Consider the following 27536-nt stretch of genomic DNA (forward strand, 5'->3'; position numbering starts at 1 on the left):
TGGGAGGAGGGAAGAGACACCCAAGAACAGGATGACTTTTACACCCCGCTTTCAGAAGCTTCTGAGAGACAATCCTCCAAAATGCTCAATGTCATAGACAATGAGAAGGTTGTTTCCCCACGGGATCTGACTTTCTGCACACAGCCCTAGCTGTAATCCATGAGTGTCCACACTCACAATCATACCCACAACTCTGTTATGTATTTTTTTTGGTGGTCGTGGGGCTTGAACTTAGGGCCTGACCACTGTCCTTGGGCTTTTTCCTCAAAGCTAGCACTCTGTCACTTGAGCCATAGCACTACTTCCAGTTTGTTTTGTTTTTTTTTCTTTCTATGTTTGTGGTACTGAGCAATCGAACCTGGACCTTGGTGCATGCTACCCTAGCACTCTACTACTAGGCCAAACCCCAGGGGGCCTACAACTGTGTTATCTAACATCCACTAAAGTTCCAACCTCAAGACCTGATGGAAATCACAAGTGATGTGCAAACAAGAAACTTGTGCTTTGATTAGGTGCCTTAAAAATATCCATTTTTTTATGTGGGCATGGTGGCTCATGCCTGCAAGTCTAACTACACAAGAGGCTGAGATCTGAGGAAGGAGGATCACAGCCAGCTCAGGCAAAAAAGACTTGGGGAATCTTATCCCCAATTAACCACCAGAAAAACTGGAATTAGTGCTGTGGTTCAAGGGATAGAGTGATAGCCTTGAGCTGAAGAGCTCAGTGACACCACCCAGGCCCAGAGTTTAAAATCTCATAACCAATAAAAAATTATACCCAGTTTTACATGATAGAGCTTCTTTTTCTGTGTAACTCCACTTAATTCTTTACTTGCTCATCTTCCTCCCAACTACGGTGGATGGATCTGTAGCAATGGAAGTAGAGAAGGAAGTCAAATCTATGGTTTTCCAATGTGGAGCTAACAAGACAAGTACAGGGCTAGCTAAATCCCAGGCAGGAATATAAAACTACCCAAGTGAGACATGTCTATACGGTTTCATGAAAATTCTGCTAAGAGGCCTCTATGCATCTTTCCAAAGTAAATGCACCAATTGCTCATGCCTCTCATTTTAGCAACTCAATACGCTGAGATCTGAGGATCACAGTTGAAAGCCAATCTAGTCAGTAAAATCTAAAGGCACTTGTCTTCAATTAGGCAGCAAAAAGTCAGAAGTGGACCTATGGCTCAAATGGTAGAGTGGTAATCTTTGAACATCAAATGGACGGCACTCAGCTCTGGGTTCAAGTTCAAATGGCAACACTGGACCACACATCAAAATGTAAATGCTTTGTGATCTAAACAGGCAAAGCTAACACAATCCCTCTCTGATGGCTCAGAAGTGATTCAGCCCCCAGCCTTTCCTTTGTCTCCAGTACATCACAGGCCTTCACCATTGCTACTGAAACCTTATTTCCTACTGGGAAATGGGATTTCCTAGTACCTCACCTAGGTGAGGACTGCAATTGGGTGCCACTCACTCATGCCTGTAATCCAACTTCTCATCAAGCACACTGCTGAGACTCCAGTAGCTTTTGAGGGAAATGAAATGGTGTGGTGGCCCAGTCCTAATAAAGTAGCCAGCTTGTCCACTTGTGTCATGCTAAGCTCCCCTGTGAACACCCCAGCGAATCAAACAGGCTCAGAGAAGGGCCAAGTATTCCAAGACCCGGCCAGGAGGGGCTGAGCAAGCCTGGGTTTGGAGGGGGAACACTCACTTTTTCAAGAGAATATCCAGCAACTGCTCCATTGTCCTCCTCTGTCTGAAATTGTGCAGGAAATTTCCCACATAAAAGAGATCACCTTTCTGGTAGGAAGGGATCAGCTTTATCAGCAGCATCTCCAACAGGCCTTCCTCCAGGATCCATAGGTTACAAGGCTCATTCAGAGTCTGTGCTGCCTCACTATCACACTATGGTGGCAAAAAGAATGGATCTTACAAACACAGAAATGGGAGGACACTTCACACTGAGGAATTGGATAAAGTAGATTGAAAATGACACAAACTGTCATCTCAGTATAGACACTTGAAAGCACACAAGAAGGTTGTAGTGTGTGGGGAGGATGATGATGGGGTCAAATAGTTTTCCTCTCAGGAATATACCTCATCTGAGTTGCCCTGGAGTTTCCTGGCTTTCTTCCTAGAGAAAGGCCTGATATACTGGATTCATGGCTTGGTACTGATCCAGGATCTACATCTTCGAGTGAGTCATCCACATCTTTCATGTGTGATATCCGAGTCTCCTGACCTTTGGCAACAGCACAGCAACATCTTTCTTCCTCCTGAGCCACAGACCAAGTGAGCTGGCTTGAGCTGGTTGTCAGTTACAGTGGCTTGGTTATCAAGGTTCCATATTCTGTTCCATTGTGAGGGAGCCTCTCAGGGCACCTTGACCATAAAAGACCTCCCCAAAGACATACTGGAGGCTAAATCTCCCCTCCCACCTCACAATATACATGTGGTTGTAGTAAACAGCACACCTTGTTTGTCAAATCCCGAGGTCTATAACTAGGCCCAGCTACCAGCCTGGTCTCAGACTCAAGGAGCCTTTCGTAGATAAGATCCAAACTTAACTGTCACTATTCCCCTCATCCTGCACAAGCCATTTTGCTTCACAGTGTCTTCTCAGCCTCCATTTTTCCTCTTGCACATTTTTTTTTGTTTTTGCTTGTCCTGGGGCTTGACCTCAGAGCCTGAGCATTGTTCTTGGGCTTTCTTTAGGCTATAGCTATCCCACTGAGCCACAGTACCACTTCCAGTGTTTTCTACCTATGTGGTACTGAGGAATCAAACCGGAGTCTTTTTGCATGGTAGCCAAGCACTCTATCACCAGATCAAACTGCCAGCCCATCTTGCAAATATTTTTGACATTGATCTACTAGGACATTGTTAGGTTTCTGTATCTAATCTATTTATTTTCCTGATGAACATCTGTGCTGTCATCTGTAAAAAATGCAGGTGGGAAAATCACAGAAGTATTGGTGAAATAAAAAAATGCATTATAAACCTACATAAGTGTTCCTTCTTTGTAGGAGAAAGGATATTTTGATATGATGATGATGATAACTATTTATAAATACTATATCGGGGTTGGGAGTCTGGCCTAGTGGTAGAGTGCTTGCCTAGCATCCATGAAGATCTGGGTTTGATTCCTCAGTACCTTGTAGATAGCAAATCAGGTAGTGGCACTGTGGCTTAAGTGGCAGAGGGCTAGACTTGAGAAAACCCAAGGACAGTGCTGAGTCCCTGAGTTCAAGCCCCAGAACTGGCAGAAGAAAGACAAGAAAAGAAAAGAAAACAAAAGAAAGTGCTTTTTACAAGCTAGTCATTCACAGCATTTGCCTCTGATGTCTTCGCTTCTGCATCTTGTGACCTATTCCTTTCCCTCAACATAGACAAGAAAAACAGATTTCATAGCATCCTATGTTGTCCAATCTCTGGATATTAATTCAAGATACAATAATGCCTGAGATATTGTGTGTGTGTGTGCATGTATGTGTATGTCTGCCAGTGTGTGCATGCACACTTGTGTATAGGGTTTAGTGCTTACTGTTAGGGCCTATGTGATAACCCTGAGCTTCTTTTCCTCAAAGGTGTTGGTGTTTCACGTCTAGCTTATTGTAGCTAGTTGGAGTTGTGAGATTCACACAATTTCTTGCCCTGTGCATTGGAACTGATTTCTCATATACCCAGTGCTGGTTTCTCATACAGTTAATTGTAGCTATAGAGAAGGCTGAGATCGGCTGGGAGTTTGGCCTAGTGGTAGAGTGCTTGCCTAGCATGCATGAAGACCCGGGTTCGATTCCTTGGTACCACAGACATAGAAAAAAGCTGGAGTGGTGCTGAGGCTCAAGTGGTAGAGCTCTAGCCTGGAGAAAGTCCAAGGACAGTGCTCAGGCCCTGAGCTCAAGCCCAGGACTGGCAAGAGAGAGAGAGAGAGAGAGAGAGAGAGAGAGAGAGAGAGAGAGAGAGAGAGAGAGAGAAGGCTGAGATCTGAGGATCCTGGTTAGCAGCCAGCCCTGGAAAGAAAGTCAATGATAAAGATCTTTTTCTTCAATTAAGCACACACTAAAAAAGGCAAAAGTGGAACTGTGACTCAGTTTCTCTTGTACCATCCATGAGAAAAATAGTAGTTGGCAGCACCTGGTCCCTGAAAGGAATCCTTAGTACTGGTTTAAAAAAATGAAAAAAATTAAAACTTGCTGAGGAATTCATAAGGAAAAAGGTGCCTGTAAATATCAAAAGTTTTGTAAAGATATTTACACGTATCCTTTCTTTTTTTTTTGCCAGTCTTTGGCTTAAGCTCAGGGCCTGAGGACTGTCCTTCGATTTTTCTCAAGGCTAGAACTCTACCACTTGAGCCTCATCACCACTTCTGGCTTTTTCTAAGTATGTGATACCAAGCAATCTCACCCGGATCTTCGTGCATGCTAGGCAAGCATTCTACTGCTAGGCCAAATTCCCTCGCCATATATTTTATCTTTCTTAAACAGAGCTACCTATCCACAGAAACCCACACACAAAGTCACATGCACTATACCACACACCTATATGTGTCTGGCTATGTATGTATGTAAGTCATATTATTAATCTATCTCTCTCTATAAATGCATATAGAATATGTATTTAGACAAACAGATAGGATACATAGATAGATAGGTCTCAGGGATTTCCAGATTCTGTGCAAGTCTTCTGAGTGCAACTTACCATTCTATTGTTTGTCAAGTTAGAGTCCCTCTAACTTTTGGCCAGCTCCTTGTCCTTGGCTACTTTTTTTTTGCGAGACCTGGGGTTTGAATGTTCGGCCTGGGTGCTGTCACTGAGCTTCTTTCACTCAAGGAAAGTGCTCTGCAACTTAAACCACAGCACCCATTCCAGATTTTTTCAGTGGTTTATTGCAGTAAGAGTCTCATGGAGTTTCTGTCCTGGGCTGGCTTTGAACTGTGATCCTCCGGTCTCAAACTCCTGAGTAGCTGGGATGACAGGCTTGAGCCACCAGCACCTGGTTTCTTTGCTTCTTTTATCCTTCTTTTTTTGGCCCCACCACAGCCATGGTATCTACCTTCCTATGTTCACACCACCAGCCCCCAGCCAGGGGTCTGACAGATGCTTTCCACCCACTAATTCATGTCCTCCTCTGTCTTGGCTTACAGCTAAGTAATGCACTCTTGGTCTGGATGCCAAACACAAAGCCATGTGATTGTTTCTCAGTCTGGAAGGTCCCATCAGATTTCTAGCCCCACACAGGCTCAGGTTGATGCTCCTACAGGGCTTCTTAGATTGTTCTCGTAGTAATCCACAAGACCTTTGTCATCACTTGTCTAGCTAATTCATGGACTAAACCAGCATTCCCTCCAGACTTAGATACCCATACCACCAGGATACACGAGGGTGGATTAGGTGTGGGAGGGCTGCAGTTGTATCAGAGCCTGTCTAATTTGGAGGGGATTTCTCCACTACAGGAAATGGAATACACATTTAAATCTGCATTCATGAGGTGACTACCTCAGGCAGAAGTTCTTATCAAATGTGGCACCGCCTACTTCTGCCTTAGGGGTGATGACCCAGCACCACAGAGAATGTATTCACCCAGGCCCAGGTAGGGTTTGGCTTTGGAGGTCATGAGATCTCAGTCTACAAAGGATGAGCACCCTCCCATGAGGCATAGCGAACAGAGCCAAAGCGCAACCCAGGTAAGCAGCAGATCAAGGTTCCCATCTTCAGTAGGGTATGGTTTGATAACTGTCCATAGCTAATATTTGAGGTTCTGTTGAAGCCAGCCCAGAAAGGAAAGTCCATCAAACTCTCATTTCCAATTAACTGCCAAGAAAAAGCCAAAAAAAACAACTGGCATCAAGCTCCATAATCTGTGCACCTGACATTTTAGCGGATAACAAACCCACCCGCATTTCTGTGGCCAAAAGAAATCTCAGCATTGAGATTTCAGCATTCCTGTTATCCAAGTTTGGATGCGCTAAAACTGCTTTCAATGGGACACTTAGATCCCACCATTCCCATGACTTTTTGTGAGATTGCTCAATATCTCTCTGTACTTTAGCTTAATGTATTATCATCCATAACCTTCCATGAGACTGTCCTCATGACAAAGAAAAATGCAATCCAGCTTTGTATATGTAATCATTGCACAATGAAAACATGGAACATAAGACTGTACTTTAAAATACTGTATGTCCATACCCATGCATGCAGCAGAAAGCAAAAAGAATCACTTTTGACCTGAATTTTACTCTACCAACTACCTACCACATTTCTTATTACATCCAGTTGTCTTTCTCATCCCTTGGATTTTTTTTGCCATTCCTGGAGCTTGAACTTATGGCCTGACCACTGTCCTTGGACTTTTTCAAGCCCAGAACTCTACCACTTGAGCCACCACAACACTTCTGGCTTTTTAGAACCTGGGTCCTTCTGCATGATATGCAAGCACTCTACTACTAGGTTAAACTCCCAGCCCACATCCCTTATATTTTTATAATCATTTTTTAAGTAGCTGCTGTTCCTCATCTTTTCCATGTTTCCTTTTTTAGGGGGTGAGGGAGGAGGTCAGGGGCTTGAACTTGGCCTGGGCCCTACCCTGAGCTCTTCAGCTCAAGGCTTTTGCCCCTAGGCCTGGGGGTTGTTCCTGAGCTCTACAGCTGAAGGCACTACCCTTGGCCAAGCCCCACTTCCCCTTTTCTAGAGGTTAACTGGGGATAAGCTTCTCAGGTTCTTTTGTGCCTGGGCTGGCTTTGAACCTTGATCCTCAGATCTCAGCCTTCTGAATAGCTAGGTTTACAGGTGTAAGCCACCGTGCCCAGCCATGCTTCTAATTTTTTACACTATTGTATGTTTAACAAATCTATGTCTTACTTGTGTTTTGCTACAAAATTCTGAAGGGAGCTCGTTAAAGGAATAATTAGTGGTGGTAGAAAGAATTCATACTCCTGTTAACTTCACCTCCAGAACAGTGAGAAAACACAGATTCTTCATATTATGAACACTAGTGCTTTATTTAGACCCATTCAGCAGAACAAAAGAGAAAGCTAGTAGTAAATCACAAGTGTTTCATCATCTGTGATTAATTAAATATAAAGGAAGCACTGAAGTCATTTTGGACTTACTCATCCAAAACCAAATACTTAAGACCCTTGTCTTTATTTGCCCACCAAAGAAACCAGAAGTAGAGCTGTGCCTCAAGTGGCAAGCATTAGCATTGACAAAGATGCTTCAAGAGTGCTTATGCTCTGAGTTCAAGCTAAACAACGTGTGTACACACACACACACACACACACACACACACACACACCCCAAATATATCCCCAAAAGTGTGTCCTTACATGTTTTTGAATATTTCATGAATAACTTGAGGCAAAAGGTGATGAAAATCACTTTCCTATTGTGCAAATTTGCAATAAACAAACAGTATCTCCCATCATAACTTCGATTCAAAAATTGAATTTGAAATGGTAAGTCATTTGTGTTTTAATGCATGGACCACACACACAGCAGACTTTAGGGGAGCAGTGGAGAAATTGATGCTCTTAGGTCCGTGGCTCAAATTGTGACAGTCTTTCCCCATCCATCACTCCCCAGACCATCGTGGACATTAGCTGACTCCAGTCTCAAGGGGCCAGAACTCTTATTACTGAGTTAATAAAATTAACTTCACAAACCATTCCCTATTATAAAAGACACAAGTCAAAACTTCACTCTCTTAATTACTTGGAAAGCCTGAAGTACTAATGCCCATCGTTTGTGTCCAATTCCTCTGGATAATATTAAGGGATTTCACTACTAAACACAATGGGAAATGCTGGCTCAGTAAGTGCCCAAGGCAAAGTGTGGCTTCCCATTACACCTAGCTTACTTCTGCCATGAAGGACTTCTCTGTATACTTTAGAAGTTGTTTCTCTCTCCCCCTCTCTCCCTTTCTCCCTCTCTCCCTCTCTCCCTCTCCCTCCCTGTCTCCCTCTCCCTCTCCCTCTCCCTCCCTCCCTCCCTCCCTCCCTCCCTCCCTCCCTCCCTCCCTCCTTCTTCTTCTCTCTCTCTCTCTCTCTCTCTCTCTCTCTCTCTCTCTCTCTCTCTCTCTCTCTCTCTCTCTCTCTCTCTCTCTCTCTCTCATTTTGGTGACAATCCTCAGGCTTGAACTCAGGACCTGAGCTTCTTTTGCTCAAGGGTAGCACTCTACCACTTGAGCCACAGTGCTACTTTGGCTTGCTCTTTTTATATAGTACTGAGGACTCGAACCCAGGCATTCATGCTTGCTAGGTAAGCACTCTACCACTAAGCCTCATTGGCAGCTTATATAGGTTTTTGACAAAGGTTTTCCTATCTTGTATTTATTTCTTCTGTGAGTGCTCTTAATGTTTGCTGAAGGTTGACTTCTGAAGACTTCCTCTCATGCTTACATACAGAGATTTTATATATAGCTAAATGTTTTCCATTACTCAGAGTTGCTCTCCTGTATATGTTCTGAAATGTACTGAAGACAGACTTCTGATTAAAAGTCATTGAACATTTGTTATATTCATTAGTTTTCTTTTCTTTTAGGTGAATCAGGTTTGTGATGAACACAGAGGTATGCCTTCCAGGTCAAACTTTCCACATGTGTAATGTTCATGAAGTTTTTTTCTCCTATGTGCATTCTACACTCTGCCATGCCTTTGTGATGGACTTTCCACATTCGTTACATTCATATGGTTTCTATCCGGTGTGTGTTGTCTGGTGCAATCTCAAGTATGACTTGTTGAAAAACTTTCCCTTTTTTTTCAATCATAGGATTCTCTCCTGTGAGTGTTCAGTGATAAATCCTGAGTTGTGCCTTCTTGGTTTAAGACTGAACATTTGCTACGTTTATTAAGGGTTCTATCTTGTGTTTGTTCTGTGATGCAAGCTGAATTTTCTTCCAAAGACTAAAAAGTCTTTCCCATTTATTACATTGCTAAGTTTTCTCATGTGTATGAATTCTCTTATGCTTGCTGAGGTGTGAATTCTCCATGAAGATCTTTCCACATTGTTGGTTTCTGTTATGCCTCCTGAGATGTGAATTCCACTTGCAGGTCTTTCTACATTTGTTGCACTCATAGGGTTTCTCTACTGTGTCTGCATTCTGATGAACACAGAGTTGTGCCTTCCTGTTTAAGACTTTCCACATTCACTACATTCATAAGGTTTCCCTCCTGTGTGAACTGTATTATGTGTGTTGAGATGTGACTTCCTTGTGAAGGAATTTCCACATTTGTCACACTCATAAGGTCTCTCTCCTGTGTGTGTATTCTGATGAACACTGAGTTGTGCCTTCCAGTTGAAAGGCATTCCACATTCACTACATTCATAAGATTTCTCTCCTGTGTGAACTATATTATGTGTTGAGATGTGACTTCCGTGTGAAGGAATTTGCCACATTTGTCACACTCATAAGCTTTCTCTCCTGTGTGTTCTCTGATGCAAACTGAGGGAAGAGTTCTCTCTGAAAGACTTCCCACATTCACTACATTCATAAGGTTTCCCTCCTATGTGAATTGTATTATGTCTGTTGAGATGTGACTTCTGTGTGAAGGACTTTCCACATTTATCCCATTCATAAGATTTCTCTTCTGTGTGAGGTCTCCAATGCCTGCTGAGAGCTGAATTCTGGGCTGAAATTTTTTTACGTTCCTCATATTTGTAAGGTTTCTCTTCTGTTGGCTATCGAGGTTGGAACGTCAGGTCTGATTTCTCAAAAACTGAATTTTCACACTTGATGTACTCATAAGACATCTCAGGAGATTTGCTCTGAGGTATTGTAAGGCATATTTCATTACTGAAAGATTTCTCACATTCACTACATGTATGAGGAGTCTCTTCTGTGTACATTTTCAGATGTGTAGTGATGGTCGGTGTTAAATACAATGTTTTATGACATATAGTACATTCAGCATTTTTCCTTCCTCCCTGCAGAATTTCTTGGGCAGGGAGAACAGAATTATGATACTGCAGCTCTTTTGGACTGTCACAATTTTGACTAAAATGCTCTGAATATCTGAGGGATTGTTCAACAACAGGAGATATATGAGACCTAGATGCAGCATGCATCTCCTCAGCCTCAGGAGACAGAAGCATGTTCTGACACTTAATGAACTCCCCAGTCCTCATCCCTAAGGTGTTCCCATTATTACTAATCAGCTCTGGCTTATGTGTGGAGATCAAATTAAAAGTTGTTGCTAATCTCATGTTTTCCCCCACTTCAATACTACTTGCAACTGCTACTTCAGAAATTCTCCATTACTCCGACATCTAAAATGGGTCATAGAAAAAAAAGACACAAACATACATGAGATCCAAATATTCCTTAATGCAAAGGTAAGGACTTTACTTTCATATCCTAAGTCTTAGGTATTTTAAAATATAAAAGTGGAAATTGATTTGTTAGAAATATATGCAATTCTCCCTAACATATTAAGAAAATAATGATATTTTACAATTACAAATAATGTTTTTCTGTGTTTAGGTTTCTTTTTATATCACAGGAACTATTTATTCAAATTACCTAACTATGTATTGCTATAGTTTTAAGCTGAGTTTTGCCTAGAGGATACCTGCAGTTCTTTTTTGTTTATACATAGGGGAATAGCTGCCTTTCTTTTACTTTCGAGAAATAATTTATATGTTGTGTTGCTTTGCTTCTCCTTTTTATTTTCTTTCTTTCTTTTCCTTTCCTTTCTTCTTTCTTTCTTTTTTCATTCATGGGCCTGGGCCCTGTCCCTGAGCTCTTCAGCTGAAGGCTACAGCCCCCTATCCCTGAGCCACAGCTCCACTTCCCATTTTCTAGAGGTTAACTGGAGATAAGAGTCTCAGGTCCTTTTTTGCCTGGGCTGGCTTTGAACCTTGATCCTCAGATCCTGAATAGCAGCTAGGATTACAAGCGTGAGCCACCTCACCTAGCTCCAATGCTGCTTTGCTTCTTAAGCATTAAGTGAGGAACAGGAACATTTTCTAGATTCAGAAGCCACAAAAGTGGTTTGTATGTCCGTTTGCCTTTGATCTAAGCAAGAACAGTTCTTGAGAGTAAGGACTTATACCTACATAACTTCAGTTATAACTTCTCACTAACATCTCAATTTATGTATTTGTGGGAATTTTGAAATTTGTTTCTTTCCACTTTGAAGCCTCATCAAAATTCCTTTTCTGACACTCCTGAACCTCAAAACCATGGAAGACCAGAAATACTCCAATTCATTGCCTAGCTAATTATCTTCTCTAGATTAAAAGCTTTGATTTTTTTTTTCTTCCAGTCCTGGACTTGAACTTAGGGCCTGACCCACTGTCCTTGGGTTTTCTCAAGGCTAGAACCCTACCACTAGAGCCACATCACTACTTCCAGCATTTTCTATGTATGTCGTTCTGAGGAATGGCAAGCCCACTACCACTAGGTTCGACTCCTGGCTGGAAAGGTTTGATTCTGAATCGCAGTCTCTGCCCACCAGCAAAAATTTATTATCCTTACCAGAGAATAAAGCCCTGACTTACTCCTTGTTTCCTCATATCTACATAGGCCTAGTTTCAATGAAAATGAAATCTCATTTCTACATTTCTTTCTTTATTTTTTGTCAGTCATGGGACTTGAACTCTGGACTTGAGCATTGTCCCTGAGCTCTTCAGCTCAATGCTACTACTGCCCTCCTCTTGAGCCATGGCCACACTTCCCATTTTCTACTGGTTAATTGGAGAGAAGAGTCTAAGGTCCTTTTGTGCTTGATCTAGCTTTGAACCTTGATCCTCAGATCTCAGCCTCCTGAGTAGCTAGCATAACAGGAGTGATCCACCAGCAACTGGCTTTCTCATTTTATTTTGTTTCACAGTGATTTCCACAGAAAAATCTACCTTTAACTCTATTGCCACATAGAATTCATTATATCACTATATTGTTCTTGGGGCTGAGTGTTTGACCTAGTGGTAGAGTGCTTGCCTAGCATGCAAAAAGACCTGGTTCAATTCTTTGGTACTACATACATAGAAAAAAGCCAGAAGTGGTGCTATTGCTCAAATGATAGATAGCCAGTCTTGAGAAAACCCAAGGACCATGCTCAGGGCCTGAGTCCAAGCCCAGGAATGGCAAAAAAAAAAGATCATTCACAAAGGGTCCCCTCAGTTCCACATATAAGACTTGGGGGAACTAGAAACATTATTGCTCAGTATATAAGAACATGAACTTGCCAACTGGGCTCAGACTCCAACACGAATATGACGATGCATTAACTCACCTATGATGTTCTTGTCTGAGGAATATCCTATCCATGGTTCTGTACCTAGCTGTAGCTTGAAAATCAATACAGGTTTGGCAACACAGGGCCCTGTAAATTAGAAATAGTGGAGAATTATTGCTCATGCTAGGTCATCATTGTTGTAAGGTCTCAGATATCCCACTCACAAGGTAGCTCTTAAATCTTTTTTTCCATTTCTCACTGTCTCCATGGTTGACTTTTCCCCAGCTCTGGATTCATTTTGTCAGATGTATGACACAAACTTAGCTCTCTTGCTCAAGGCTAGAAATCTACCAGTTTGAGTCCCAGCTCCACTAACATGCATGGGTCTTCATACATGTTAGGCAAGCACTCAACCACAAGGCCAAACTCCTGGCCCTCCACTAACAGTTTTTGAGGGGTTAAGTGGAGTTATAGAGTTTCATGGAAACTTTTCTGCCATTGGAGGATTCAAATTAGAATTCACAGGTTTCTTCATCCTGGATGTCTAAGACTACAGCCATGAAGCATGGCACCTAGTACCAGATTTCCCGGAAAGACCAACTCCATTAGTGGGAACACAATTTAAAACTTTTGTCAAAGTGCTGATTAGGGATCCTGAAGAATAAGAATAAAATTACCTTAGGTTTTCTTTAGAAAGAAAGGATACTTCTCAGGGCATGGAATCTTACATTTAAATAGCATGGAAAGTTTGATAAATATTCACGTATCTTCAAAATAAGAAAGCAATTGACCTTCAAGTTAATTTGACTTTTGCTCACCTACTGACACCAGGGTGGTGTAGGTCTCCAGCATTACATCTCTGTACAGGGTCCTCTGAGCATTGTCCAGATCCTGCCACTCCTCCCAGCTGAAATCCACAGCTACATCATCAAATGACACCAGCTTCTGTAATGGCACATTTCTATCAAGTAATTAGCCCTGAGTTATAAGCACACCATGTTTGGAATTTTATTCTTCTACATGAATGCTTTAGACTTACATAAAATATTGACCTGAATTGCTTAGGGATGGCGCCCAGACCCAGAGTTCAAGCTCCATGTCCCACCAAAAAAAAAAAAACAAGGAAGCCAGGTGTTGGTGGCTCATGTCTATAATCCTAGCTACACAGGATACTGAGATCTGAGGACCATGGTTCAAGCCAGCTTGGCACAAAATTCCATGAGACTTATTTTCAATTACCCACCAGAAAATGGTTAATGGCTTGTGGCATATTGTGGTAGAGCAATTGTGGTACTGACAAAGGGGGGGCAATAGATTTAGGTTATAAATGGAATTATCCCATTGAAAAGAAACTACCTTATATGATGTCATGTGCTGGTACTGTGAGACTATTGCAAAATCTTGGGGTATCAAGTATTGATATAGTGAAGCATATCCAGCATATTAATTTCCTATGTTTGGCATAACGATCACTTGGGAAATAAATTTATTTGCTTTCTTTTTCTGTGGGTTGTAGGACTTGAACTCTGAGCCTGGGCACTGTCCCTGAGCTCTTCAGCTCAAAGCTACCACCCTACATAGGAAGCCACAGTGCCATTTCCCATATTTTAGTGGTTAATTGGAGATAAAAGACTCACAGACATTTTAGCAGCAAGGCTGGCTTTGAACCAAATCCTCAGATATCAGCCTGGTATCTGAGTAATAAGGATTACAGGTATAAACCACCGCGCCTGGCAAGAAATTTATTTCTTGCTCTTTTATACTACTACAACAAGTTTATTGCATGATTACTTTTTCAGAAGCACTAATGGTTCAGACTGAGGATGGCCTTCGTTCTGTACATACTGGGGTAATAGTAGAGAAAGGTCAGCTGTGGGGACAAATTTACTACAAATACTAGTAGTAGCAAAGTGTATGTGAAATTTAGTCTCTGGTTACTTATTTATGAAGAACACAGTCAAACTATTAGAATAGATTATAACTACTACATAACAGACTTTTCAAAGGAGTATATTAAGTGGGGGATAGTGGCTCACACCTGTAATCCTAGCTACTAAGGAGGCTGAGATCTGAGGATCAAGATTCAAAGCCAGCCTGGGCAGAAAAGGACCTGAGACTCTACTCTCCAATTAACCTCTAGAAAACTAGAAGTGGTGCTTGGCTCAAAGGTAGGGTGATAGCCTTGGACTAAAGTGCTAAGGGACAGGGCTCAGGCAGAATTCAAGCCCCATGACCTATAAAAAACCAAAAAACAAATACACAGGATGGGACACACCTATACTCCCTAAACTTGAGAAACTCAAGAAGGATTTCTAGCCATCCTAGACTGCATGGAAAGATCTATCATCAAAAGGAATTTGGGGGGGCTGGGAGTTTGTCATAGTGGTAGAGTGCTTGCCTAGAATGCATGAAGACCAGGGTTCAATTCCTTGGTACCACATAAATAGAAAAGGCCAGAAGTGGTGCTGTGGCTCAAGTATCAGATCACCAGTCTTGAGGAAAGCCCAAGGACAGTGCTCAGACCGAGTTCAAGCCCCAGGACTGGCAAAAGAAAAAATAAAAAAAGGAAGCTGGGCAGGGTGGGTGTGGTGTCTCACTTCTATAATCCTAGCTATTCAGGAGGCTAAGATCTGAAGATCAAGGTTAAAAGCCAGCCTGGCACAAAAAGACCTGAGACTCTTATCTCCAATTAACTTTTAGAAAATGGGAAGTGGGGCTTTGGCTCCAGGGTAGGGCAGTAGCACTGAGCTGAAGAATTTAGGGACAGTGCCCAGGATGAGTTCAAGTGCCAAAAAGAATGAATATGGGAAAATCTGGATTCTGTAAAATGCATCAGGGATATAAATGGTGTATATGTCTCTTTTCCTGTTGAAATTATAAATTCAGTGTTTGGAAACATTTTAAAAGTTTTTATCTAGAAATGTATCAATACCAGCTTCGAACTTACACTGGCAGTGGATGAGAATATTCAAATGTAGTAAAAAGACAAAACAAAACTACACTACCACATCAAATGAAGTTAGACCACATAAAGGCAATACAATCAGGAGAAATCAAATTATTTGCTGTGTATTGGTAGGTGGTACATAGAAATTTCTTATAGGGGGACAAAGAGTTTGGCCTAGTGGTAGCAAGCTTGCTTAGCATGCACAAAGTTCTGGGCTCGATTCCTTGGTAGAAGTGGTGCTGTGGCTCAAGTGGTAGAGCTCTAGCCTTGAGAAAGACCAAGGACAATGCTCAGGCCCTGAGTTCAAGCCCAGGACTGGCAGAATGAATGAATGAATGAATGAATGAATGAATTTCTTCTTGTAGGGATCCCTGAAGTTGCGCTAAAGGTAGAAAATTCTGAGGGGTTGGAACTCCACCCTGACAACACTCTAAGAGCTGGCCATGGAAGGGTTAAAACAGACAACTCTGGAGAGTTAAGAGACTGGAGTACCAACTCCCTTCCCCTTCTTTACTTACTGAGCCAAAGTCTGGGAAATGAACCTTGGATGCTGTTGACTTTTTTTTTGCCAGTCCTTGGTCTTGAACTCAGGGCTGAGCACTGTTCTTGGGAATTCCTAAAGGCAGACACTCTACCATATGAGCCAGAGCACCACTTCTGGCTTTTTTTTTCTTTTTTTGTGGGTCCTGGGGATTGAACTCTGGGCCTGGGCGCTGTCCCTGAACTCTTCAACTCAAAGCTACTGCCCTATCCCTTGAGCCACAGACCCATTTCCCATTTTCTATTGATTGATTGGAGATAAGAGCCTCATAGTCTATTTAGTGCCTGATCTTTAGTTGTCCAGGCTGGCTTTAAACTGTGATCCTCAGATCTCAGCATCCTGAGTAGTGAGGATTACAAGTGTGAGCTACTGCGCTTGGCAACTCTGGCTTTTTCGGTGTATGTGGTCCTGAGGAATTGAACCTGGGTCTTCCCGCATTCTAAGCAAGCACTCTACCACTAAACCACACTCATATCCCTGCTGTTGGCCTTTAAGGCTAGGTAAGGTAAAGTTCTCATCTGGACTTTCTCTGGGCTCTAGTTTATAGACTCAAATGAAGAAGTGAACAAATGTCTCTCCTAAACTCTTTTTTGGTTCTGATTGTAGTATTAATACAGATGCTTTACTTTTTACATGTATCCATGGTAATCTCTCAGATATTCAGAGCAGTTTAGTCAAAATTGTGACAGTCCAAAAGAACTGCAGTAATCTTCCCTGTGTGAACTTGAGCAAATATACTTGCTTTTGTGTACTCAAGTGCCAATGAGCCTTGGAAGCCCTGGCCTCCCCTCCCCTATGTCCCCATGTCTCTATCTGTTTATGCCCTTGTATTTTTCTAATTTTCTCTGGCACTGGAATCTTGTAGAATTGTCTATGGTTACATTTAACAATTTTCCTACATTGTTGATAAGAAAAGTATCAATTTGCAGACTGTGATGGCTCACCCCTGTCATCTTAGCTACTCTGGAGGCTGAGCTCTGAGGATCTCGGTTCAAAGCTGGTTCACAACAGGTTGAAAGCCAGCCCCAATCCAGCCCAGGCACTGAAATCCATGAGACTCTCATCTCCAATTAGCCACTTAGAAAACCAGAGATGGCTCTGTGACTCAAGGCATAGGGTGGTAGTCTTGAGCTGAAGAGCTCAGGGACAGCATCCAGGCCCAGGATTAAGACCTACCACTGACCAAAAAGCAGAAAAATATCAATTCTAAGAGTCACATCAGCAAAGGCGAATTGATCAGGAAAGCAGGAAGGAAAACTAGCTCCCAGACAGATCATTTGAAGAAAAGAAAAAAAGTGAGAGACATATGGAGGGAAGAGGGACTGAGTAAAAGAAAAAGAGACAGAAGGTGGCGGCTGCGGAGGAGTGGATGCCAGAGGAAGGAGGAGGCGGCCACGGTGATGGCGGCTCCTCTTCGGCTGCTGGCTCTGCTCAGTGACAGCCCCCGCTGCCCTCGTTTTAGGCCCGGCAGTCAGGGTCCCAGGCACCTCCAGCGATGGCTCCGGACCAGATGCCACAAAACAACACATTGGTGCCGCTACCCATTGTAGCCATGGAGAACATCCTCAGCTTTATGTCCTATGAGGAATTTAGCCAGCTCCACCTGGTTTGTAAAAGAATGGACTTGGTCTGTCAGAGAATGTTGAATCAGGGATTTTTGAAAGTGGAGAGATACCATAATCTGTGTCAGAAACAAGTTAAAGCACAACTTCCAAGGAGAGAGTCGGAAAGGAGAAACCATTCTCTAGCTCCTCACGCAGACATCCTTGCTGCTGTGGAAACCAGGTTGTCACTCTTAAAGATGACTTTTATGAAGTACGTGGGTTCCAATCTCTGTTGCTTCATCCCAGGAAAGGTGATTGATGAAATTTATCGTGTACTGAGATATGTCAATTCTACCAGAGACCCTCAACGAGCTCATGAAGTACTACAAGAGTTAAGGGATATTTCCTCCATGGCAATGGAGTACTTCGATGAGAAGATTGTTCCAATTCTAAAGAGGAAATTGCCAGGATCAGATGTGTCTGGAAGACTCATGGGCTCTCCTCCAGTTCCAGGACCATCTGCAGCCCTAACAACAATGCAGCTCTTCTCCAAGCAAAACCCTTCAAGACAAGAGGTTACCAAACTCCAGCAGCAGGTGAAAACCAATGGAGCTGGGGTGACTGTTCTCAGGCGTGAAATTTCTGAGCTTCGCACTAAAGTGCAAGAGCAGCAGAAACAGCTTCAAGACCAAGACCAGAAACTGCTAGAGCAGACCCAGATCATAGGTGAACAGAATGCACGGTTGGCCGAGCTGGAACGCAAACTACTTGAAGTAATGGAAAGTGCAGTAGGGAACTCCTCAGGGTCTGGGCAGAATGAGGAGTCTCTTCGGAAACGAAGAAAGGCAACAGAAGCCATAGACTCTCTTAGGAAATCCAAACATCTTCGGAATGGAAAGTAACATCTTTGGAACATGGTTCTCGCTCCAGAGGAAGACATTATGGCTTGGTAGCTTAAACAATTATGCATATCAGGATGGAAGACATTATGGCTTGGTAGCTTAAACAATTATGCATATCAGGATGCTGAGAGAAGCAAGGTGTCCCTTAGGTTTCTAGGCTTTCAGAACTCAACTTAAATTTGAACTCTTACAGTTGGGACATTGTTTTTCTGCTTCTGATGGAACTGATGCACAGAATGTTTTTACTTTGCCATAGATTTGTACTAAACCGACCCTTACTATAATGTTTGGGGAACTAACTTCTATCTGTGCAGATAATGTTTAAAGTAAGTTTGTTTCTGCATATATGCACATTACATAAGGATTTTAAACCCGGTCTCGACAGACTAGATGTTAAGTTTAATACAGAAAATGTCCTGTTCACTTGAAAGAGGAAAAACAACCTTTTTAATGGACACTATCTTGTTTGTTTGTTTGTTTTTTAAAAAAGACTTTTTGTTATAAGTGACCTTTTCGTCTGGAATGTCTGAAAAGTAGTTGATGCTTTTTGGTATTGAAGTAATGGGTAACTGAATGGACTTCCATAGTATTAACTGTAGAAGGAACCTCTACAGTATTGACTACATATTTTTATAAACTACTGGCAAGGGATGTATCCGGTTGTTATATACATGTTTTCAGTTCTCTTTGGGGGCCATGTCTTACATTCGAATGGATGGATGCATGCATTTGCCTAGTCAACTCACTTAAAAAGCTCTTGCACTGGTATTGATCTTGAACCTGTGTACTTATCCATTTTTTAGAGTGGCATCTTCATTGACTTAGCGCTTAACATCTTCCACCGCAAACAGCTTGCCTCTAAGGGGAGACTTGTTAGTCCATTTGCCCTCCAGTTTTACAGGAACAAGAGAATCTTAAAGCCCATTGCTTTATCTATTCTCTGTAGGGTTCAGGCACACTGGCAAGGCAGAACTCCGAATCCAAGGCTCTTTCTGTTAATAGCAGTTCTTTGGGAGCTAGTACTGAGCCTCACTCATCACTGTGCACCCCTGGGCAAACTACGGTAACTCAGTAGGGGACCCAACTTCTTGGAGGCAGGTTTGCCACTGAAGGGAAGTTTATTGAGGAAAATTGTACCATGAAAGGCAATTTGATCATTCTGGGGGATGACCTAAGAGAAGGTTTTTTTTTTCATTTTTAGTATTAATTTCATACTTAAACTTTAAGCAAAAGCTTTAATTTTCTTTTTGCACTCTTTTGAGCTTGTGACTGGAAATGCATGTCTTGCACTGCTCAACCTTATGAATGGTCACTTTACCAACTTCCAAATTGTGTATAATAGTTCTTTTCTCTAGTTGTTTATCTCTGACACATTCAACTTAATCACTGTTTTAGTTTTCTCTTCATGAGCTAAATTATGTAGTTATTTTACTTTTAAGTTCTTTTTCACAACTGTCGCTTTGAACTTTAGTTAGTTAAAGTAAATTTAGGTATAATATAGAAAACTGTCCCTTTCTAGATGGGAGTTGACACCTGTGTAAAACCTAAGGTTTTGGTAAGTACCAGAGTTGAATAAAAGCACAAGGTTATTGCCTTTAAAAATAAATCCATCCAGCATGACATGGTTATTCATCCTTTAGATAACCTTACCAAATGAAACTTTCCATTTTTAATATTGTCCTTAGGTTTTGATCATTTCTATGTCTGACTTTGATATGCTCCATTTATTCTGTAGTATGTTTTCAATGAAAAAAATCAGTAACGTCCAAATGTTTTATTGTTTGTTGAGAAGGTAACTTTAAAATAAACAATGTTCTAGAAACATTTGTCAGCCAAGGTCATCCACAGAAGTACTTGTCTGGAATTCATTTTTTCAGCGAGTCTTATTTTTTTTAATCAGAGGATTTAGCCATATTACCATAACTTTGTATTTTAGGAGGCTTACTGGAATACTCATACTTTAACAGTCTGCTTCTCTGGTAGTAGGAAGGCTTTTTTAATATCAGCACAGGTTTATAAATTATGATCCTTATGCATCACAGGGATATAGCCACGAGTATGTCTTCAATTATTAGAAGTTTTTGTGGATTTCTTTTCACACTACATTCAACTAGCCTAAATGTATCTAGTCTTCCATTAGTTTCATGAGTATGTGACTTTGATAATGAACATATGTTCTATTAGAAGGTAAATTTTCTGTTCCCAGCACCAGATTTCTATAGCGTACACCTGTAGACCCATGTTTTTAAGGTTGAGTTGTACTTATTGCATGTATGTTTCCTCACTAGTAGAATAAAGCACTACAGTTTTAAGTCTTACTGAGAATAACTAAAATATGTTAGGATATCACCTTTACCAATTATCAAAACAGCTATTTTGTAGAGGTTCTCACATGCATTTAGGGTTCTACAACTCAATTATTATCAACTAAAACTGACATGCAGTGGGAAAACTAAGAACACTGATTTTACATTTCTAGTTCAAAAGCTGAGTTGTTACAGTATGACACTTCATAAATCATTTCCATCATCTGCCTTGATTGCTTTTCAGAGGAGACTTCTGTTTGGGTCATTCCCACATATTAAATTTATTATGGTACAGCACTACACACATGGATGAAAATGTGAAAAAGCATATGTAAGGAATGAAGGACTGCCCCACCCCCTCCCCCTAAAGGATCTTCTGCTTCTCCCACCTGGATGCTGACTTGGTTTTTGCACATCCTGAGGTTATGTAGAACCTGTTTCTCAACCTTTTGATGTATGGAGCCTGGAAATGGGGCAAATGCAAATATATTTGGGGCAATCCTATTTTAAAGACTATTGGGGTGCCATCAGGTCTAAAGCCACTGATTTTGGAAGCAACTTTTTTGTAAGATGTATTTTTTGAAGTATTGAACTTTACTGGGGCTTGCCTTAATCTAGTAGTTTCAAAATGTATGCGCTATTATTCTATGTGTTAAAAATGTTAAAATATTCTATGTAGCCCCCAAAGTGGGTAAAACAGAATGTAAGTAATGCCTAAATAAATAAGTTAAAAGGTAAAAAAAAAAAAAAGAAAAAGAGACAGAGAAAAACAGTGCAAAAGAAAGAGGAAGAGAAATGAAGAAAGTTAGTGAGTAGGAAACAGACAATGAAGAGAGAAATTAGAGAAAAAAAATCTAGTGAAGACACCTTGCAAAAAGTAAAAAACCGCATAATCAAATATAGCCCAAATTTCATGTAGGACAAAGACCACAAAACACGCCAAGAAGCACGTCTAGAGAGTAAATACTTATAGCTTACTCAGTTTCCTAGAACATTAGAAGGTATGTATGTGTGACCATCCTATTTTAGCAACTCCACTAAGACTTCATTAAGATAATATACTGTTACTCAGGAGGATGTGATTTCTGAACAGTTACTAGCGTACCTTCAACTTCCATGAGATGTCTCCTCCTAGGTGTCACTGAATCATGTAACAAATGTGACTGTTTCTTTCTTTTTTTTTTCTTTTGCCAGTCCTGGGCCTAGGCTCAGGGCCTGAACACTGTCCTTGGGCTTTCTAACGGCTAGAGCTCTGCCACTTGAGCTTCACCACCACTCTCGGCTTTTATTTTCTATGTACATGGTACTGAAGAATCAAACCTGGGTCTTCATGCATGCCAGGCAAGCACTCTACCACTAGGCCAAACTCCCACCCGTGACTTTCTCTTACAGCAAAAAATAAAAAAATCCACAAAGAAGTTGAAGCAAATCTGCACGCAACTTAGAATGTGAAGATTTTAAAGTCTGCTAAACCATCTTTATCTGACTTATGCACATGTTCCTAAAGCTGAATGTTTTCACATGTCCCTGAAGCTGAATGTTTTGGTTTTTAAATCTTGAACTCCCTTGGCTTAATAAAATGAAATGTAAAACAAAGTGAGAAAAAGTAATTCACCAGAGATCCTTTCATTCTTTCTTGCTGTTGAGAATGAACACAAGATTCTGGAAGCATGGCTGGAAGAGAAGGCAAATTAGGTGGTCAGGAAAGAATCCGTATGATTTTGCCCCACATTTTCCTGCTCAAAATATTATACAAGTTGGGCTTGGTTGCTCACGCCTGAAATCCTAGCTACTCAGGAGGCTGAGATCTGAGGATCAAGGTTCAAAGCCAGCCTGGGCACAAGAGGACCTGAGACTCCAATTAACCTTAAGAAATGGGAGGTTGGGCTTGGTTCAAGGGTAGGGTAGTAGACTTGAGCTGCAGATCTCAGGGGCAAGGCCCAGGCTGAGTTCAACCCTCATGACGCCCCCACATACACATAAGAAAATAATAATAAATAAATAAACCAACAAACATGATGCAAGGATTGGAAAAGCAAAAAACCTTTCCTCTCTCTCTCTCTCTCTTTTGTTGGTCATGGGGCTTGGACTCTGGGCCTGGGTATTGTCCCTGAGCTCTTCAGGTCAAGGTTACTTGTCCTACCCCGGGAACCACAGCACCACTTCTGTTTTCCTAGGAGATAAGAGTCTCACAGTCTTTAGTGCCTGGCCTGGCTTTGAGCTGAACTCTGCAGATCTCAGCCTCCTGAATAGCTAGGATTACAGGCGTGAGCCACCATGCTGCCTAAGCATTCTTTCTTTTGTTCTTCTTTTCCAGTCCTGGACTTGATCTCAGGGCCTAAGCACTATCCTTGGGCTTTCCTCAAGGCTAATGCTGTACCACCTGGGCCATAGCACCATTTCTGGCTTTTCTATGAATGTGGTACTGAGGAGTCAAACCCAGATCTTTGTGCATGCTAGACAAGCACTCTACCAGTAGGCCAAACTCCTGGCCCTGAATAAAGCTTTCTTATGGGAGCAGAATCTTTTGTGTTTCAAATAAAGCCTTAAACTCTTCACCTAGGACCAATACACACTCCATTAATTGGTAGGCATTATAAAAGCAATTCATTTCTAGGTTAAACATGTAAAGAACCCTGGACAACTGCCCGGAGATACAGCACATAATAAAGATACAACAAAATATCCCAACCAACCATCCTCAAGTAAGGATGAAAAATTTTGGTTTTTTTTTTGTTTTTAGTCAATCATGGGACTTGAACTCTGGATCTGGGTGCTTTCCTTGACTTCATCAGCTGAAGGCTACCCTACCCCTGTGCCACCCTGCACCTGTGCCTAAGCACTGTGCTAGAGCTCTTCAGCTCAAGGATACCGCACTACCCTTGAGTCAAGCCTCATTTCCCATTTTCTAGAGTTTAATTGGACATAAGAGTCTCAGGTCCTTTTGTGCCTAGGCTGGCTTTAAACCAAGATCCTCAGATCTCAGCAACCTGAGTAGTTGGGATTACAAGTGTGAATTACCACACCTGGCTTATTTCAGGTTGTTTTATTAGAAATAGAATATGTATATAGAAGTCAGTATTGTGGACCAGGAGTTTGGTAGAGTGCTTACTTGGCAGGCATGAACACCTGGGTTTCATTCCTCAGTAACACATATATAGAAAAATCCAAAAGTGGTGCTGTGGCTCAAATGGTAGAGCTCTAGCATTGAGAATCGCCAAGGACAGTGCTCAGGCATGAATTCAAGACCCAGGACTGGCAAAAAAGGAAAAAAAAGTCAATATTTTAACTGGGCTTTGGTGGCTTTGGTTCTAATCTTACCTACTCAAAGGTATGAGATCTGAGGATCAAAGTCAGCTGGAACAGGAAAGTCTGAGAGACTCAATTCTCCAATAAATAATCACCAATAGCTAGAAGAGGAGATGTGGTTTAAGTGGTACTACATTAGTCTTGAACAAACATGGTCAGTATCCAGACCAAACCATGAGTTCAGGAACAAGGAGTAGTATACAAGAAAGGGCATGGTGCATATAATGAATGACTGTTGTCCTTAATGTACTATGTTGTCTCTCATCTCCTTTGCTGTCCCTTGGTTATCTCATATTGGTATAGTATCTCACTTTGTTATCTGATATATTGAATTTATTTGTATTTGGATATTTGAAATTTGATAGGGAAGGGGGAAAACCAAGATGAGTGGGGGGTGTGGGGGGGAGGGAAATGGGTACCAAGACATGTGAAAGGGTATCAATGTATGTGAATTAATGCACCTTCTATCTGGCAAATATCATGTAACCCTTTTACTAATTACAATAAAAAAATTTAAAAAAAGAAAGAAAGGGCATGGTGTTATATTTCAATTATATATTATTATTATTATTATTATTGTTGTTGTTGTTGTTGTTGCCAGTCTTGGGGCTTGGACTCAGGGCCTGAGCACTTTGGGCATTCCTCAAGGCTACCATTCTACCACTTGAGCCACAGCACCAATTCTGGCTTTTTCTATGTATGTGGTTCAGAGGAATTGAACTCAGGTCTTCATGAATGCTAGGCAAGCATTCTACCTCTAGGCTATCCTTCTGACCCTAAATTGTATTTTATCCATTGTTTTAGAATCCACATTTAGTCAGTCTCATTTTAAGTGATGTAAAACAAGCTCATAATTCTAATCGAGAAATTGTAATTTGTCAAGAACAGAAGAATAAAGTGGGAAAGGTCCATGTTAATAACATTTTAAAGTTGCAAAAGCCACGGGGAGTGCTGAAGATAAAATAGGATAAACACACTTTTAAAGGAGTGTTTATGCTTCACTGACCTCAACTCCAAATAGAATTTCCTAAGTGAAATAATACTTCTTTGAGCAGACTGTGCAGAAAGAACAGAAACAATAGCTAAAGATTCAGGATAGGTAAAGAATGTCTTTGGGATTTTGATGGGGATTGCATTGAATTTGTATATCAATGGGACTAACAAAATTTATCTTCAATTCTACATTTAATTAGAGGGTATCCATTGCATGCTCTGTGGCAGCATGCATCCCTTGCTGGTGGGGAGCAAGACCTGTCTTTTCTCAATAGGGAATGCTCAATAACCTCTGTTTATTGAGTAGCCATAATAACCCTCAGCGATGGGAAATATCACTATCCAATCATGTCTTATTTTGTCTGTTGTGGGCCTTGAACTCAGATCCTGTGTGCTGTTTCTAAGTTTCTTTGGGCACAAGGCTCTACCATGTCTGCCACAGCTCCACTTCTGGCTCTTTCTATATTAATTGGAGGTAAGAGTCTTTGAAATTTTTCTCTCTGGCTGGCTTTGAACCATGATTTGCTTATCTCAGCCTCCTGACTAGCTAGAATCACAGGTGTGAATTACCAGGACCAAGTGTCTGTCTGTGAGTCTTTTTCCTTCAAAGAAAGGCAACAATTACCAGCCAAGAAAGCTGGAAGTGGAGCAGGGGCTAAAGTAATAGAGGGCTAGACTTGTGTGAAAAAAGAGAAAAACAACAGCTCAGACCCTGAGTTCAAGGGCTCAGGACCACACATAATAATAATATAAAGGGAAGTAGCAAGGGGATGAGCAGTAGAGATTCACCATTCAGCAGATACATGTCTGGAGTGAATAGTCCACAATGAAGTTTAAAAGCAAACAAGGCATCTACCTGAGGCACAGCTGATCAGCCCTTGGGCCAATCAAGTAAATAACTACATGAAGCAACCATAGCAAGATGAACAGTGCAGTTGAGAATGCTTAAGAGGGTCCTTCTTAGGTAGGACAGCAATCTTGAGCTGAAGAGCTCAGAGACAGCACCCAGATCCAGGGATAGGGTGATAGCTTTAGCGGAAAAACTCAGGGACAGTGCACAGGCCAGAGTTCAAGATCCATTTGGGCTGGTTGGCCCAGGGAGGGGGGGGACCCATTTTGCAAACTCCTCTGCCCAAAAGAAGCAGCAGTTTTCTGATCCTCAATAAAGGGAAGGATATGCTGCTAGAGAAAAGAATGCTGTAAGAATAGATTATGAATGTGGAGCTCACACCCTCCATTAGGGAGGCCCAAAACTGACACCTGCTCTGAAGATCAAGGAACTGGAGAGGAAGGCTCCTTAATATTTTAGATCAGCTGGCCAGGGGAGGGCTTGCTGAGGCAAACTCCTGATCTACTTCCTAAGATGGAGACAACTATACAAAATGTTTATTTTTATCTGTGTGTGTATACCAGTACTGGGGATTGAACCCAGGGTCTCATGGCAATACTTGATTTCTTCCTGCAAGGCAGATGGTTCTACCACTTAAGCCAAACATCCACTTTGAGACTTCTACTACTTTATTCGAGCTAGAAGCTGGACTTTGAACTGTGATCCTCAGATCTCAGTCTCCTGAGTTGCTAGAATCACAGGCATGAGCCACTGATGCCCCATTTGAATGAAGGCCAAGGACACTGAGATCCCTGGGGTCAAATCAGGTCTTGGCATCCTCAGGCCCAGGACAAAGCAAGTGGGGAGCCCTGGACCCTGAGGGCTGGGAATCCCTGGGGCTGCAGCATACCTGGAAAGCCAGGGGAGGTCGACTCTCAGCAGCAGCAGAGGAGTGCAGGATTGAATCCTAAGACACCAGAACCACACCAAAGTGAGCACCTTGCACCAGCTGCCAGCACACAACAGATAGAGCCCAACCCAACTTCAGGACTTTCTCACTACACCTTAGGCAAGGGAGCCAGGGAAGAATGGGACTCACCATTGTGGCCCGAAGGGGGGACATCAGACCCCAACACATCAGATCATACCCGGATAGGCTGGAACACATCACAGCAGATGCAGGCTTTCCCTAACAAGTGTGGAATAGAGAATGGGGGTTCTGAAAGCTCCCCGGGGCCCAACATTGGCATTGGTGGAGGTGACTCCCAGCCCCCCAGGCCTAAACTTAGTGGTAGCATCCAACCTCCAGGTGCTCCAGGGGCTCAAGGAAGGGAAAGTTGAAGGTGGACCTGCTCTGGCAACAATGCTGAGCATGGAGCTGGTGCTGCCACTAGACCCTGAGCATGGATGGGCCTGGAGCCGTGAGCAGGGAAGGGAGGGGCGCACAGTCTCCAAGCAGGGAAAAGAGAAGCAACTCTGCAGGTAGTGGCTGTGGAACTGATGGCCCATGGCTTGTTGCCCCATGCTGGGCTGCGTGTTCCTTAGGGAGAGGGCCAGTCTGGAGAGATGCTGCTGGTTCCAGCTGCCTGACAGGTGAGTGCCTCCTGTGCTGTGGGGCTAGACCTTGCCCTCCCCTCCCACAGGTCCTCATCCCCACCCCGCCTGGTTTTGCTCCAAATCTTCAGTGCCTTCCTCCTCATCATCATCTTTCTCTTCTTCCTTCTCCTCTTCCTCCTCCTCCTCCCACCCACCCCCACCCCTTGGTTGCAGCTCTGAGTCAGTATTTCTTCTCCCCTCACTGTTTTTGTTTTTCTTGTTGTTGTTGTGTTGATAGATGGGATCAGTAAATCCCCTGCCCCCAGGACAGGGATTTGTTCACTGGGTAAGGGTCAGGATGAGAATCCAGTGCCTTGGCAAAGTGGGTCAAAGAGAAGACCGCTAGCCTTGAGCTGAAAAGCTGAGGAATAATGCCCAGGCTCCG

The 27536-nt window shown here is 42.2% G+C and overlaps 1 pseudogene; it reads left to right on the forward strand.

Moving 5' to 3' along the window:
- Positions 1 to 5620: 5620 nt before the first annotated feature.
- On the forward strand, positions 5621 to 18118 carry LOC150044889 (F-box only protein 28 pseudogene; annotated as a pseudogene).
- The last annotated feature ends 9418 nt before the right edge of the window (positions 18119 to 27536 follow it).

This window comes from Megascapheus bottae, chromosome 29 (assembly GCF_031878675.1).
Source record: "Megascapheus bottae isolate mThoBot1 chromosome 29, mThoBot2.hap1, whole genome shotgun sequence".
NCBI classification, from domain to species: domain Eukaryota; kingdom Metazoa; phylum Chordata; class Mammalia; order Rodentia; family Geomyidae; genus Megascapheus; species Megascapheus bottae.